The following is a 15,618-nucleotide window of genomic DNA, read 5'->3' on the forward strand; positions in this document are numbered from 1 at the left end:
ATTGGGTGATGAATTCTGTAAAGCATGTCCACCTCAACATTTTAGAACTATGCCAGGTCATTCCTCCCCCTGCCCCCTTTCCTCCTGAATTCCAGAAACTCAGACTGTTTGCCTCCCTACCATCCATTCTAACCCCCCTGCTGAGGGAACACCATGTCCCCTTTCTTAACTTCTATATTGTCTCCTTCCAAAAAAAAATAGCCTCTTTGCTATAAAGACAAAAACTCAACTCCTGATTTCAACTTTCTGCAAATTCCATGATTATTTAGTTTTCCTATCCGACTTCCTTCTTATATATATCTCCTTGCGGTAAGTTGTTCCCTCCCAATTCTCTGCCTCCAAGCCCATGGTCACGTTCTTTGCCTATGTCTCTCTTCTTCTTTCTCCATGAAGACCCCACATCCTTTGTGTTGCCTACCGTACCCTTCACAGCTCCCCTGTCACATCCTTCCATGCTCCTTCCTCTTCTCCACTGGTTCTTAGCAAAGAAGCAACTTGATGTGGCACCAAGATTACAGAACAGAAAGGCAATGCTAACACTACTGTCCTGGAACTCTGACACTTATTTGCGAGGTGCCCTTGGCTACCCTGGGCCTCACAGTTTCCTTGTCTATAAAATGAGGTTAATAAAAAAAAATGAGGTTAATAATGCAGTATCTCCCTTGCCTACCTCACCATGTGGTCATCAAAATCAAAGGAACTATTGTATGTGAATGTATTCTATTATCACTCACTGTACCCTAAAGCACTTTTTATAATTATTAATCATCTCTGCCCTGATCTCACTGTAGTCATTTCATGTGTGATATCTAGTCCCAATAGTTCTTTAGGTCAAAGACTTTTCTTAAATATAAAGTATAACTCCATTTCAACTCTGTAGTGGTCATCACAGTGCTGACCACACAGCAGGTACTTCATATGGATTTAACAGAATTTCGATCTCTGGTATTTCCCAAGAACCTACTATTTTGGATGTGCTGGCAATCGTGGTCATTTAACTATCAGACGGTTATTTGAATTTCTGGCATCTTCCCAAAGCAAGATTGAAATTCTGAGGATTTAAAAATGGATGTGGGAGACCTTAGAAGCAGGGTTGAATAAGTTGTTTGGGTGAGATACTTTCTTGAAAATGAACTCAATGTAGAACTCAGTTCTTGGACCAGTTGTAATGAGTCTGCTAGTCATCGCTACAGCTTGTAAAAATTCTGTATATGTTGTTATAGTTCCCTGTGCTGTACAGTAGGTCCTTGTTAGTTACCCATCCTATATATGTGCTGCACTGTCATTTTAGTCGTGTCTGACTCTCTGCGACCCTGTGGACTGTAGCCCGCCAGGTTCCTCTGTCCATGGAATTCTCCAAGCAAGAATACTGGAGTGGCTTGCCATTTCCTGCTCCAGGGGATCTTCCCAACCCAGGGATTGAACCCACATCTCATTATGTTTCCCATATTGGTAGGCAGGTTCTTTACCATTCCAAGACTCCTAATTTATCCCTCTCCTATTCATTTCTCCATTGGTAACCATAAGTTTGTTTTTGATATCTGCAAGTCTGTTTCTATTTTTATAAGTAAGCTTGTATTATTTTTTTTTAAGATTCCACATATAAATGATATATGAAAGTAAAACAAAACAACAAAAAATCTTCAGAAACCTCTATGGATGTTCATAACGGACAGGGAGGAAGTGTCAGTAAGTGAGGTTGCCTCCCAGACTCTTAAGGACTACACCACATTTCACTGAGGATACTGCTTCAGTCTGAAACAGCAAAAGAGTCCTTTGCTGGCTTCAGCTGATGACACGTTTTAGCAGTCCACATGAATTTGCATCCAACTTTTCCAAGTCAAAATAGGAAACAGGTTCTTATGTCCATTGTAAGAGTCAGGGTGCTCAGTAAGGTGATAGCAAATACTTCATGTAAGTGAAAATTATTTTATTTTGAATCGTACAGATATATACCATTTCTAAAAGGTATGTAAAGTGCCTTCAGGAAAATAAGCTAAACCTGTTGTGACAAACTCACCTTGGACGACAAGGACATACTGGGTACCTCTTCCTACACTGGACATTTCATTTGCAATGAGTAAACTGGTAATCACTAAAACTTGATTTTTCCAAGCTTGTCATATCTAGTGTAATTTATGCTTCTGGAAGAATTGAACTTTGTTGGAAGGGTGAAGTTTCTGAACCGAGAATGAGGACATGAGGGCTCTGAAGTTTGCTGGAAAACAGTGCTAGGCTACCAAGTTCCTAGATCAGGATGTGGACACAGAGCCTCAACATGCTCCCCGTCAGACCACAGGTCTCAATGTGTCCACCTCCATTCATTATTCTGGTAATACCTGTGGAAAGTCACAGCCAGCATGCTTCTTTTTCTCCTGGTAAGAAAAAAAAGTATTTTCTCTAGACATTTCTTCTGTTGAACCAAACTAAACATATGTAGATTTATTCCTTGCAGACTTGCTTATTTCTAGGAGCCTCCCTACAAGATTTTAGCATAAATAATACACTTCCCTACCTACTACAAGCTACAGGGATCACTAGAAATTATTTTATAAAAGTAAATGGAGCAGAGTTAGTAACACTGCACAATCCCATGTATGTAGAGCAACCTTCACCTATTTGCCATTTGTGCATAAACTGTCTTCATCACTGTATTCAAACTTTAGGGCATGGACCCTGTCTTACTTAAATTTTTATTTCTAGCTCCTCATATAGTACACAGTGCATTCAAGAATGCCTATTAGAGTAGCATTGACATATATATACTACCGAGTATAAAACAGACAGCTAGTGGGAAGCTGCTGTATAGCACAGCGAGCTCATCTCAGTGCTCTGTGATGACCTAGAGGGGTAGGGTGAGAGGAATGGGGAGGGAGAGGCTCAAGAGGGAGGGGATATATGTATATATGTGGATGATTGACCATGTTGTACAGGAGAGACTAATGCAACATTGCAAAGCAATTATACTCCAATTTAAAAAATATAAAAAGAAAAAGAGGTTTATATATATATATATATATATATATATATATCTGTTTACATATATATGTGTGTGTATATATGTATCAGTTTTCCATTTAAAAAGTTTTTTAATACTTCCTCAGCTAAGAAAAACTCCAAAGATAAGTTTGGATGGATGGTGCCGAACATGGCACTTCTATTCCAGGGCTCAGCATAATCACTCACACAGAGGAAGCCAAATCATGGACTACATGGTGCTGCAATGCCATGGCTGCAGGGCATTGCCAAACTTTCTTTGGTCTGTTCTGCAGGGCCCAGTGAGCCCAGACCCAAAGGAATTCTAGTGACAGTGCTCTCTCAACTCTCCATCTTGAACTACCATTGCCAGAAGGTATAGGATGTTAAGTAGAAGCCTAAGTAGGGCTGACAGTATTTTAATATACAACGCACATCGTAGGTCTCAGTAAGGCATTAAGTTCCTGCAGTTCTGAAAGTTTCCTTGAAGGATTCCATAACCAAATTAAACTTGTGAGAGTGTTGGTTATTGCTCCCACTGCTGTTTTTTTCAGTGCAAACTCCTGATTCTATGTCTGTTTTATACTTTTCTCCTGTATTTCAATTGCAGCTTTTAACTGTTTTAAGTTAATGGTGAAAACTCCACTAGTATTTGCTATAAAATATGTTCTAAGAGCTTGCCTTGTCTTTTCAACATTCTTTCTTTTTATTGAACTATAGTTGATTTACAATGTTATGTTAGTCTTCAGATGCATAACAAAGTAATTCAGTTATTTATATATATTCTTCTTCAGATTCTTTTTGACTATAGATTATTACAAGATATTGAGTATAGTTCCCTGTGCTGTACAGTAGATCCTTGTTTATTTTATACACAGTTCAGTTCAGTCGCTCAGTCGTGTCCGACTCTTTGCGATCCCATGAACTGCAGCACGCCAGGCCTCCCTGTCCATCACCAACTCCCAGAGTTCACTCAGACTCAAGTCCATTGAGTCAGTGATGCCATCCAGCCATCTCATCCTCTGTCATCCCCTTCTCCTCCTGCCCCCAATCCCTCCCAGCATCAAAGTCTTCTCCAATGAGTCAACTCTTCGCATGAGGTGGCCAAAGGACTGGAGTTTCAGCTTTGGCATCATTTCTTCCAAAGAAATCCCAGGGTTGATCTCCTTCAGAATGGACTGGTTGGATCTCCTTGCAGTCCAAGGGACTCTCAAGAGTCTTCTCCAACACCACGGTTCAAAAGCATCAATTCTTCGGTGCTCAGCCTTCTTCACAGTCCAACTCTCACATCTATACATGACCACTGGAAAAACCATAGCCTTGACAAGACGGACCTTAGTCGGCAAAGTAATGTCTCTGCTTTTGAATATGCTATCTAGGTTGGTCATAACTTTTCTTCCAAGGAGTAAGCGTCTTTTAATTTCATGGCTGCAGTCACCATCTGCAGTGATTTTGGAGCCCAAAAAAATAAAGTCTGACACTGTTTCCACTGTTTCCCCATCTATTTCCCATGAAGTGATAGTATCTGTTAATCTCAGATTCCCAGTTTATCCCACCAGCTTCTTTTTTCTTTAACAACCAAACTTTGTTTTCTAGGTCTGTGAGTCTCTTTCTGTTTTGTAATAAGTTCATTTGTATAATTTTTAAAGATTCTACATATAAATGATATAGTATTTATCTTTCTGAATTCACTTAGTACAGCAATCTCTAGGTCCATCCACATTGCTACAAATGGCATTAATTCATTCTTTTTATGGCCAAGTAGTATTCCCTTGTATATATGTGCTATGTCTTCTTTATCCATTCCTCTGTCAATGGACACTTAGGGTGCTTCCATGTCTTGGCTGTTTTAAATAGTGCTGCTGAGAACATTGGGGTGCATGTGTCTTTTTGAATTAGAGTTTTCATCTTTTCTGGATGTATGCCCAGGAGTGAGATTGCTGGATCATGTTGCTCTGTTTTTAGTTTTTTAAGGAAAACAGTGGCACTAGTGGTAAAGAACCCACCAGCCAGTGCAGGAGACATAAGAGATGCGGGTTCAATCCCTGGGTCAGGAAGATCCCCTGGAGAAGGGCATGGCAACCCACTCCAGTATTCCTGCCTGGAGATTCCCATGGATGGATGGAGCCTGGCAGGCTACAGTCCAGAAAGTTCCTAAGAGTCAGATGTGACTGAAGTGACTTGGTGCTCAGACATCCTCCTTTCGGTGTAGTGTGTGATATGTATATCCCCCATGCAAGCGTTTTATTCTTAGATCCATTGTCCCGTCAAGGGCCCCTTAAAGGAAAAGGTGACTGTACTTTTTATACCCCCTTTCTTCATTCCACAATATTCAGCAAACACTTGGGCCCCCGCTCTGTGTCAGTCCCATTGCTGGAGATGCAAGACTACTCCTACCTTCAGGGAGCTTAAATATGATGAGAGAAGGGGAGAGAGATTGCCTGTGGGCACACCTTCTTCTTCCCATTGAAGAATCTGAGGTCTGATGAATGGCTGTGTGGGCTGCTGGGGCATTCAGGGCCGACAGGCAACATTTATCAGTGGACTGAGTAAAGACATATCAAGGAGAATAATTGTTCAAGTTTGGGGCTTCAGACCCTAATATCACATTAACCTGGAAAAATAGCAGCAGTGATTGCCATCAGCTGACACAGCACCCCCAGACAGAGTGGTTGTTCTAGGCAGGAAGGTTGTTCTCTCCTACGAGCAGAGTCAGGAAAGTATCCCTAATTAGAGTAGCTCCCTGAGCTGGTTCATAATTTGCTTAATCGCACTCACTTCACTAAACTATGATTTTGGTTTTAGGGGAGAAAATGCAAGGTTTGGGGAAAGGGAAAGGAAGCAATTAGAATTCAGACTGATCCTCCTCCCTAGTCAGTGTGGGACTGGCAGAAAAGACAGCAAACGACATCAATGGCCAGGTGTAAATATAAGGAAGCTGATTTGGAAAATGGGTCCTTTGAGTCTTGTTTGGGTGAGAATCACTGAGATCACAAAAGGAAGCAGCTGGTTAGTTCCAGAAACCTTTTTTATGTCAGCCTAGAATATGAATAATACACTAAATGGAGTGTAGTGCATATATTTAAATATTTATGTTCGAATGGGTGTCATTTTTTAGCCTGCTCTGCCATGGTCCCATGACTGGATACAATTGCTTTTATTTTTATTTTTTATTTTTATTACATTTTATTTTATTTTATTTTAATTAATTAATTATTTTTTTATTTTACTTTACAATTCTATATTGGTTTTGCCATACATTCACATGAATCCACCATGGGTAAATGATCATTTTGTAGACGCTTGAAAGACATTGTTTAGAAGATGAAAATCACAACAAAGCAAACAAAGAAAATGCAGAAGAGATCATTAGAAACCAAATATATCCATCCTGGCCAACCCTATTTAAGAAGTTTTGAAGGCAGTTTAGTTCTAAGGATTAAGATGGAGGAGTTTGTAACTGGACCTGAATTTTAATTCTGTTTGTGATTTACTGGCTCTGTGGTTTTGAGTAAGTTACTTTCCCTATCTTTAAATTTCAAACTCATCTGTAAAAAGGGGATAATAATAGTACCACTTCACAGAGGTGCTATGAGAATTAAATGAATTAATGGTGTTCAGTGCCTGACACCCATAAGCCCTCAATAAATGTTAGCTTGGATGCTTGGGGCTGGTGCATGGAGATGATATGGGGTGGGAGAGGGGTTCAGGATTGGGAACTCATGTACACCCGTGGTGGATTCATGTCAATGTATGGCAAAACCAATACAGTAATGTAAAATATAGTAAAAATAAAAATTTAAAAAAAATTTAAAAAAAGGAAGTTGTTCTACATGAGGGCTCATGGAGGAAACCATTAGCAAAGCATTGGAAAGTCTGACCTCTGAGAGCAGCATCTGTGTTTTAGGGACTAAAGCTATTGTGGTGAACAAAACCATGCCAGGCATGTGGTAGGTGCTCCATAAATACTGACTGAATAACTGAAAAAATGGGTTGTGAGCATTTACAGTTTATAAACTGGATTATTCTATGAAATTAACGTGCATTTTAAAGGAGGAAAGTATAAGGCAAGAAATAACAGGTGAAAATTTTGAGTGTGGCAAAGGTATATATTTCAAACTTTTAGCCAGGAAAATGTTTATCCTGTGATTTCCCATTAGGGATGCAGGATTTGATTTCCTTTTCTTCTCTAAGATCAAATGATCTGGGGGAGCTGTTTGTAACGTTCTGGATGGTGTCTTCCTGACTGTCCAGCCTCAGCTCCCATCCTCTCCAGCTTGCGTGATGTTACCATGAGCCACTGTTGGGGAGGGACAGGCACACATTGAAACTACTGATTAAGGATGTTCTTTTCTCCCGTTTGCTTCCACATCACAACGCTGGGGGCTCAGATGATAAAGAAGCCGCCTGCAATGTGGACGTCCTGGGTTCTGTCCCTAGGTTGGGAAGATCCCCTGGAGGTGGGCATGGCAATCTATTCCAGTATTCTTGCCTGGAGAATCCCCATGGACAGAGGAGCCTGGCAGGCTACAGTCCATGGGGTCACAAAGAGTCGGACACGACTGAGCAACTAAGCACATGATACTTTAACCTCCCTCTGTGATGGAAGAGAGAAGCTTGGAGGGGCCAGATCCCAGAGTCCAGCTGCATGTCTGTCCTATTTGTGAGCTGGCCCAACCCGGTGTCTCTTCCAAACTCCCCAGGGAAGCAGTGGGCTGGTTGGTTCTGCCCCTGTCTGTGTGTGGTGTCTTCCTCTGCTCCCTATGTCCCAGGCCTCACACAGAAGGTGGGGAAAGGGGTTGATATTCTCTGCCTGACCCTTGCCTGAAGTCATTTCTAAGACAAGATGTGATGAACAAATACTGTCTTTAGAAGAAGATGTACAGGTTTGCCAAGGAGAGAATGTAGGTCTGGGACCTCCTGGCTACAGGATCGTATAAATCACTCAACACTAGTAAAGTCGAAGTTTTGAAAGTAAATAATTTCCATTTGTGCCAGAGCTAATTAGTCTAAGGAAAATGGTGACAGAGATGTATTCTGTAACTTCTCAGGCAGCCCTGGAAATCTGGCTCCAAAGACAGAGTTTTCAACATACTCATCTCTAAGATGTTACAGGTAGGCAGCTAATATTTACTGAATTTGCACTGCCTTCAGACATGATTCTAAGTGATTGTGATGTTCATTCACTCCCTTGAGGTTGTATTTTTTATTTTCTCCTTTTACAGTATGGAAACTGAGGCACGAGGGGGTTAAGTGACTTCCCCAACATTAGCACTAACTCTTTTTTTTTTTTGCTTTATTTTTTATTTTACTTTACAATTCTGTATTGGTTTTGCCATACATTGACATGGATCCACCAGCACTAACGCTTAATACTTGATTCAACATGTGAGGAAACTGAAATGCTGAGAAACAGCCCACAAGCTAAATATTTAACTTGATACTCAGCTAAATAGGAATTTCCCCCCAACTATGTGCACCATTGTATCCTTTGCTGTGGGAGTGGTTTATAGGCCCCTCTTACCTCTGAAGCCTTCATGTGGAGATGAGGGGTTGCTGAATTCTGAGATTTCAGAACCTCAGTTGGAGTCCTGGGAGATAAGCCATTTCTCATAGTTCAAAGAGCCTAATAGAAATTGCTCCTTTAGGGGCAATAAACAATGTGGGCTAATGAACATGAAAGTTTTGTGTGTGTGTGTGCTTGTCAAAATTCTGTATATCATATTAAGGTAATTATTTTTTGCGGAGCATGCTTTTCACAGCAGTTGTGCATTTTGTTTTACATTAAAACCTGGTTTATTGCTTATCTTCTACATTGTTGCTGTTTAGTCGCTCAGTCATGTTGGACTCTTTGTGACCCCATGGATTGCACAACCCCAGGGTTCCCTTCACTATGTTCTGGAGTTTGCTCAGATTCATGTCCATTGAGTCAGTGATACTATCTAACCATCTCATCCTCTGCTGCCCTCTTCTCCTTTTGCCTTCAGTCCTTCCCAGCATCAGGGGCTTTTCCAATACAGTTTATTTAAATCCTTCTAAATGTGGAATCTGGGGTCTAGACTTTAGGAATGAAAAAGTTAGAATGTATTGCCCTGCAGTGAGAGAGGGATGTGTTGCTAATAGTCAACAATCACAGTGGATTCAAATGGATAGACCACTCCTGTTCGGCTGGGAGGCAGTGCTTCCTGGCTGTTCTCTCCCTTTCCTGCATTTTTAATCCATTGTCATATTGCAGACAACTGTGACTGTGTTCTTATTAAGATCTCAGGGGCTTTCCCAATGGAATTTGCAAAATGTAATTAAGATGGTGAATTGTCTGGAACTCCCATCCCTACCACTAAATGATAGCATTTTTATTTGGCTCTGCAATGTTTTTGTATCATTTGCTCTTTGGATTTACAAGTCCCTGGTCCATTTAGAGAGAACTGTTGATCTTTAAATATACAGTAGGTACTTATCCATAAACTACAGAGGCAGTCAAACCCTGTTTCAATTTAAATTTTGAGTAAGTTATGCATTCATATGGATCAAAACTCAAAACAATGAAATGAGATGTGCTTTGAGAAGTCTCCATCCCACTTCTGTCCTCTTATTAGGTGTATTATTTACCCCTGTCCCTCCACCTACATGTCATTACTTTTGTTAGTTTCCTATAAACTGTTCCTGAGTATATTAATGCATATAAGTATGAATACATAGAGCAGTTTTTGTTCCCTCTCTAACACACAAAAATGACATGATATTCATATATTTATAACTATCTCTATTCATATATATATATATATATATCTCCTAGAACTTTTTCAGTGCAGAATATAGGGAGTATCTCCTTTTTTTTCTTTTTTTAGCTGTGCCATGCAACATGCAAGATCTTAGTTCCCCGACCAGGGATAAAGCCTCTGCCCCCTGCAGTGGAAGTATAGAGTCTTAACCGCTGGACAGCCAGGGAAATCCCATTGTTTCAAATGGCTGCATCATATTCCATTTTAGGTGTATATATATAGGTATACACTCCCCTACACACACACACATACTCTTTTGATGGACGCTTAGGGTTTTGTCCAATCATTTGCTATTATAAACAAGGCTCCAAAGACTATCATGGCAGTATATTATTTTGCATGAAAGCAGAACATCTGTAGAAAAAATTCCCAGAAGTGAGATTTTGGGTCAAGGGTAAATGCATTTGAAATTTTAATAATGTTTCCAAATTGCTCCTTGGAGTCACATTCCCTCCAGCAGTGTATGAAAAGACTGATTTCCTATGGGCTCCTCAAAAGAGTGTTAGGAAACATTTTTATCGATCAGACAAGTCAAAATTTGGAATTTATAAAGTATAGTTTTAATTTATATTTTTTCTGTTTGAAAAGATGGTCAGCTTACATCATGTTGTTTAAAGGCCATTTTATTCATTTTTTCCCACAAAATATCTATTAATGTCCTTTACTAATTTTTCTGTTGGGTTGCTGATAATTTTCTTACACATTTTCAATGTTAGTGAGATTATCCATTGTTTTGTCTGTGACATGAGTTGAAAATATTTCCCCCAGGTTATTTGCTTTTCTTTTAACTTATGGTTTTTTTGTCATACAGAAATTATTGTTGCTTAATGTAATTGAATTTTCAAACTTTTTAATACATTCTAAATTTTTAATCATAGTCAGAATGGCCTTTCCCCACTCCAAGGAAGTCATTTATATTTTCTTGTATTTTTAAGATATTTTATTACAGATAATTATAAACATAGACAAATTAGAGAAAATAGTATAATGAACCCCAACTACCTGTCGTTCAACTTCAACAATTCAGAATATTTTGCCAGTATTATTTTATCTTACTCTCCCACCCATTTTCAGAATATTTAAAGCAAACCCCAGACATTATATTTTCTTTGTAAGTACATCAATATATATCAATAACATGTCAAACTTTTTAGGATATAATTTCTATTTCATTATTACACCAATGATCCCTTAAGATTATCCAGTACCAATCTGTGTTCAAATTTTCTTTTCTGGAACATTTATGGCTTTGTTTTGTGTGTGTGCAGTATGATGTATGTACCCAGTTATCCCAACTCAGCTTCTTAAAGTTTATTCTTATCTTACTGGTTTTAGATGCTGTTTTCTCCATATAACAGACTCTCACATGTATTTCAGTCTGTTTTCCAGACTTTCTATTCTGTTCCGTTTGTCTACTCAAATGCTGCTGCTGCACTGTTTTAATTACTGTGGCATTAGACCATGTTTTGTTGTCTTTCTGAACTAGTCATTCCCCAAATGAAATAGTAAGTAATCTACTCCAGTTCATGCTATGTAAAATGGCAGAAATATACAGTCCAGCCTCCTCAGATCAGGGATGGGTCTGGTGACTTACAAATCAACAAGGAGTGGGAGTACAATGTGTGAGCATAAATCTGGTCCCTAAGAAAAGTAACAATAATCACACTGTGGGAAAGTAAATAGTAATAACATAAAAGCTGGAAACCTGGGAAGGGTCCTCATCTGCAGCTAGGAGGAGGAAGCAGAACTGGCGAAGCAAAAAGGACATGGTTTTGGTGGTGGAAACGTGCTTCTCCCTTGGAAGCAGATAATCCTGGTTCTCTTTGGCAAAGTCAGAAAGGCCGGTGGTAGAGGAAGTTGCAGTATTTGCTGTGTTCCTGCCCTAGAAAACCCATCAGAGACATAAAGCCTGCTGAAGATCCAAGAGGGCCTGGCTGAAGTGTGTTGGGGAGACTGTGCGATCATTGTGCTCTGGGAAGTTCACAAACCTGAACAGGCAATAACCCTGAACTCCAAGGCTGCCTGTGTGCTGGCTTGTGCCTCTGAAGTAGCAGGAGTGAACCTTATTGTCCCTTTCTCAGGAAAAGGATGAAGATGTTTTATTCTGAACCCTCTTTCCAGGAGACAGTATTAGTTCTACCTAACAAGATACTTTTACTGGAAAGTATCTGAGAGAGGACTTCTAATATGAGTTATTATGGGAAGAGACATCTGAAGTATTTAGCAAGGGCACACTTTCTTCTTATAGTTTAGTCGCTAAGTCATGTCTGACTCTTTTTGACCCTATAGACTGTAGCCCTTCAGGCTTTTCTGTCCATGGGATTTTCCAGGCAAGAACATTGGAGCAAGTTGCCATTTCATACTCCAGGGGATCTTCCCAACCCAGGAGTTGAACCTGCCTCACTTTTGTCACCTTCACTGGCAGGGAGAGTCTTTACTAGTAAGCCACCAGGAGGGTATACCATAATACCTTTTTTTTTTCCTTTTGAAATGCATGTATCTGCTGGACTCTGTCTGCACCATCACAAAAGTCCAGAGAATGATAAGGTGGTCACAGCACAAGGCAAAGACTTGGATCCATAGTGAGTGGAAAGACTGCAGCAGCATGACTGTGGAATGACCTCATCCCTGGCAGACACCCTTAATAACCTTTGACAGAGCCGGTAACCTCTTCATCCCCAATTTCCTCCTTATAAACTGCAGGAGAGCATACCCGCTTACCTCACAGGGATGTGGGGAACCTTAATTAGGTTCTGATGGGAAAGTTCTTTGCTGATGAGTCATGATATAGTGACTGATAATTTGAGGCTGCACAGCCATGAGTTGCCCGCTGCCCAGACGCAGATGCCGAAGGGTAAATGGAAATCGGTCATCATCAGAGTCAGGGGAGTGGACTTTTCAAACTGAATGAATGGGTGAAGTCATCCTTGTTCGGGCATATTCAACAGTTCCTTACTGAGTGTCTACCCTGTGCGAATGGTAGCAAGCAACTGTGGTGGGGGCAGGAGGAGGTTAGCGAGGAGTGGCAGGCCTGAGGTGCACGCACTGAGCTGGCTGCTGGAGTGGCTGTTGGCCTCCTTGGAAGACAGTAACTCAGATTTGTGACTCTTTGGACAAGAAGTCACTTTTGCCATCAGTGGTGAGAGCTGGGCGTTGGTTATAGTCGGCTTCACATTCTAGCATGGTTTAAACAATAAGAGTCATTGGGGCTCCCCCAGCCCCCCTCACTTTCCAGATGCCACTCTTACCAAATCCCTAACCTAGCTTTCTCTCTTAGGTGTTTCAGGGAAAAGAATCTTTGTGTTCATTAACAAAAGGGGAAAAGAAAAGGGACCCCTCTTTTGGCCTCTTTGACTTCTGTATTTGCATGAAGCTGTTTTACAAAGTACTTTCAAGGTGTGCTTTATTTTAAGCACAAGGTAAAAGGGACTATTTTAGGCATTATCATAGAACACTGTCTCTGCCAATAAGGAGTTTTATGGTCTGGAAATTGGTACAGAATATGGATGAGATCTCAATGTACGTTTCAAGCTGAACCTTTTTCTTTTTTTTTTTTTTTTTAGGTGTCCTTGGGTGAGAGTAGCAGGAAGTAAAAGAAGAGGTAAAGAGAAAATTAAGAAGGGTGAGTACGAGTAGATTTGGAAGGTGAAGTAAATGGCTTCTCTGGGCAAATAAGGCTGCTAAGACCATTATCCCAATAGGAAGTTTCTGGACTGTGGAAGGTGAGAGGTAACCAGAGAAAAATCAGAGGAAGTTCAGGAGAAAGTCCTTCATTTAAGTGACAAGCCCATTGTCACATAAAAATAGTGTTGTTTATTGAAACACAACATTTTAAGGAAAGAGAATAGGGCAAATCATAATTGTGTTAATATGGAATTCTGGTTTTCAGTGAATTTATTTTAATTTTAAAAATATAGAGTTTTTAAAGATTACTTTGCATTTATAGTTATTAGAAAATATTGGCTATATTGCCTTGTACAACACAGCCTTGAGCCTACTTTTTTATTTTTTTAGTTTACAATATTTTAAACCGAATAGTTTGTACCTCCCACTTCTCACACACAGCCCCCCTGCTCCCACCTCTCCTCCGTGCTGCCCTTCTCACCTGATTCCACTTGTAGCCATTAATTTGTCTCTACATCTGTGAGTCTGCTTCTTTTTTGTTATATTCACTAGTTTGTTATATTTTTCAGAGTCCACATATAACTGATAGCATGTATTGTATCTTTCTGGCATATTTCATTTAGCGTATGCCCTCCAAGTTCATCCATGTTGCTGCAAATGGCAAAATTTTATTTTCTTTTTATGGCTGAGTAGTATTCCATTGTGGAGAAGGCAATGGCACCCTACTCCAGTACTCTTGCCTGGAAAATCCCATGGACGGAGGAGCCTGGTGGGCTGCAGTCCATGGGGTCACTAAGAGTCGGACACGACTGAGTGACTTTGCTTTCACTTTTCACTTTCATGCATTGGAGAAGGAAATGGCAACCCACTCCTGTATTCTTGCCTGGAGAATCCCAGGGACGGGGGAGCCTGGTGGGCTGCTGTCTATGAGGTTGCACAGAGTTGGACACGACTGACGCGACTTAGCAGTAGCAGTATTCCATTGTATGTATGTACCACTTCTCTATCAGTTCATCTGTTGATGGACACTCAGGTTGCTTTCCCGACTCAGCAGCTGTAAATAATGCTGCTGTGAACATTGAGGTGCATGCATCTTATTCAACTAGTGACTTTTAAATTTTTTTCAGTAATACCTGGGAGTAGAATTGCTGGGTCATATAGTAGTTCTATTTTTAGTTTTTTGAGAAACCTCTATACTGTTTTCCACAGTGGATGCGCCAATTTACACTCCCACCAACAATGTATGAGGGTTCCCTTTTCTCCACATCCTCACCAACATTTGCTATTTGTATTATTTTTGTTGATAGTCATTTTGACAGGTGTGAGGTGACATCTCATTGTGCTTTTGATTTGTATTTCTCTTATATTAGCAATGTGGAGCTTCTTTACATGTTCCTATTGGCCATCTGCATGTCCTCTTTGGAAAAATGGCTATCAAGTTCTTCTGCTCATTTTTTAATTGGGTTGTTTATTTTTTTTATAGAGTCCTTTGAGCTGTTTACATATGTTGGTTATTAATCCCTTATCAGTCATGTCATTTGCAAATATTTCCTTCCTTTCAGTAGGTTGTCTTTTTGTTTTTCAGTTGTTTCCTTTGCTGCACAAAATCTTTTCAGTTTAATTAGGTTCCATTTGTTTATTTTTGCTTTTATCACCTTTAATTTAGGAGACAGACCCAACAAATATCGCTGTGATTTATATCAAAGTGTGTTCTGCCTATGTTTTCTTCTAAGAGTTTTAAGGTTTTGGTCTTACTTTTAGGTCTTTAATTCAGTTTGAGTTTATTTTTGTATGTGGTGTGACAGAATGTTCTAATTTCATCCTTTTACATGTAGCTGTCCAGTTTTCACCTATTGAAGAAATTGTCTTTTCCCCATTGTATATTTTTACCATCTTTATCAAAGTTCAAGTAGATTATTATTGATGATAAGTAAGTGGGTTTATTTCTGGACTTCCTGCCCTCTTCCATTGATCTATATGTTTTTGTGCTAGTATCACAGTGTTTTGATTACTGTTGTTGTTCAGTCACTCAGTCGTGTCCAGCTCTTTGCGACCCCATGGACTGCAGCATGCCAGGCTTCTCTGCCCTTCACCATCTCCCAGAGCTTGCTGAAACTCATGTCCATTGAGTTGGTGATGCCATCCAACCATCTCATCCTCTGTCATCTCCTCCTCCTCCTGGCTTCAACTTTCCCAGCATCAGGGTCTTTTCCAATGAATTGACTCTTTACATCAA

At 40.0% G+C, this 15,618-nt stretch overlaps 1 protein-coding gene across 2 annotated transcripts in view; it reads left to right on the forward strand.

Moving 5' to 3' along the window:
* Positions 1–15,618, forward strand: part of LYPD6B (LY6/PLAUR domain containing 6B) — a 241,202-nt gene that overhangs the window by 198,180 nt on the left and 27,404 nt on the right. For both annotated transcript variants that reach the window (XM_040229011.1, XM_040229010.1), the window contains exon 2: positions 13,322–13,380. The gene's annotated coding sequence lies outside the window, so the exon portion shown is untranslated. The remainder of the gene's footprint in view (positions 1–13,321; positions 13,381–15,618) is intronic.

Source organism: Oryx dammah, unplaced genomic scaffold, assembly GCF_014754425.2.
Source record: "Oryx dammah isolate SB20612 unplaced genomic scaffold, SCBI_Odam_1.1 HiC_scaffold_27, whole genome shotgun sequence".
Classification (NCBI taxonomy): domain Eukaryota; kingdom Metazoa; phylum Chordata; class Mammalia; order Artiodactyla; family Bovidae; genus Oryx; species Oryx dammah.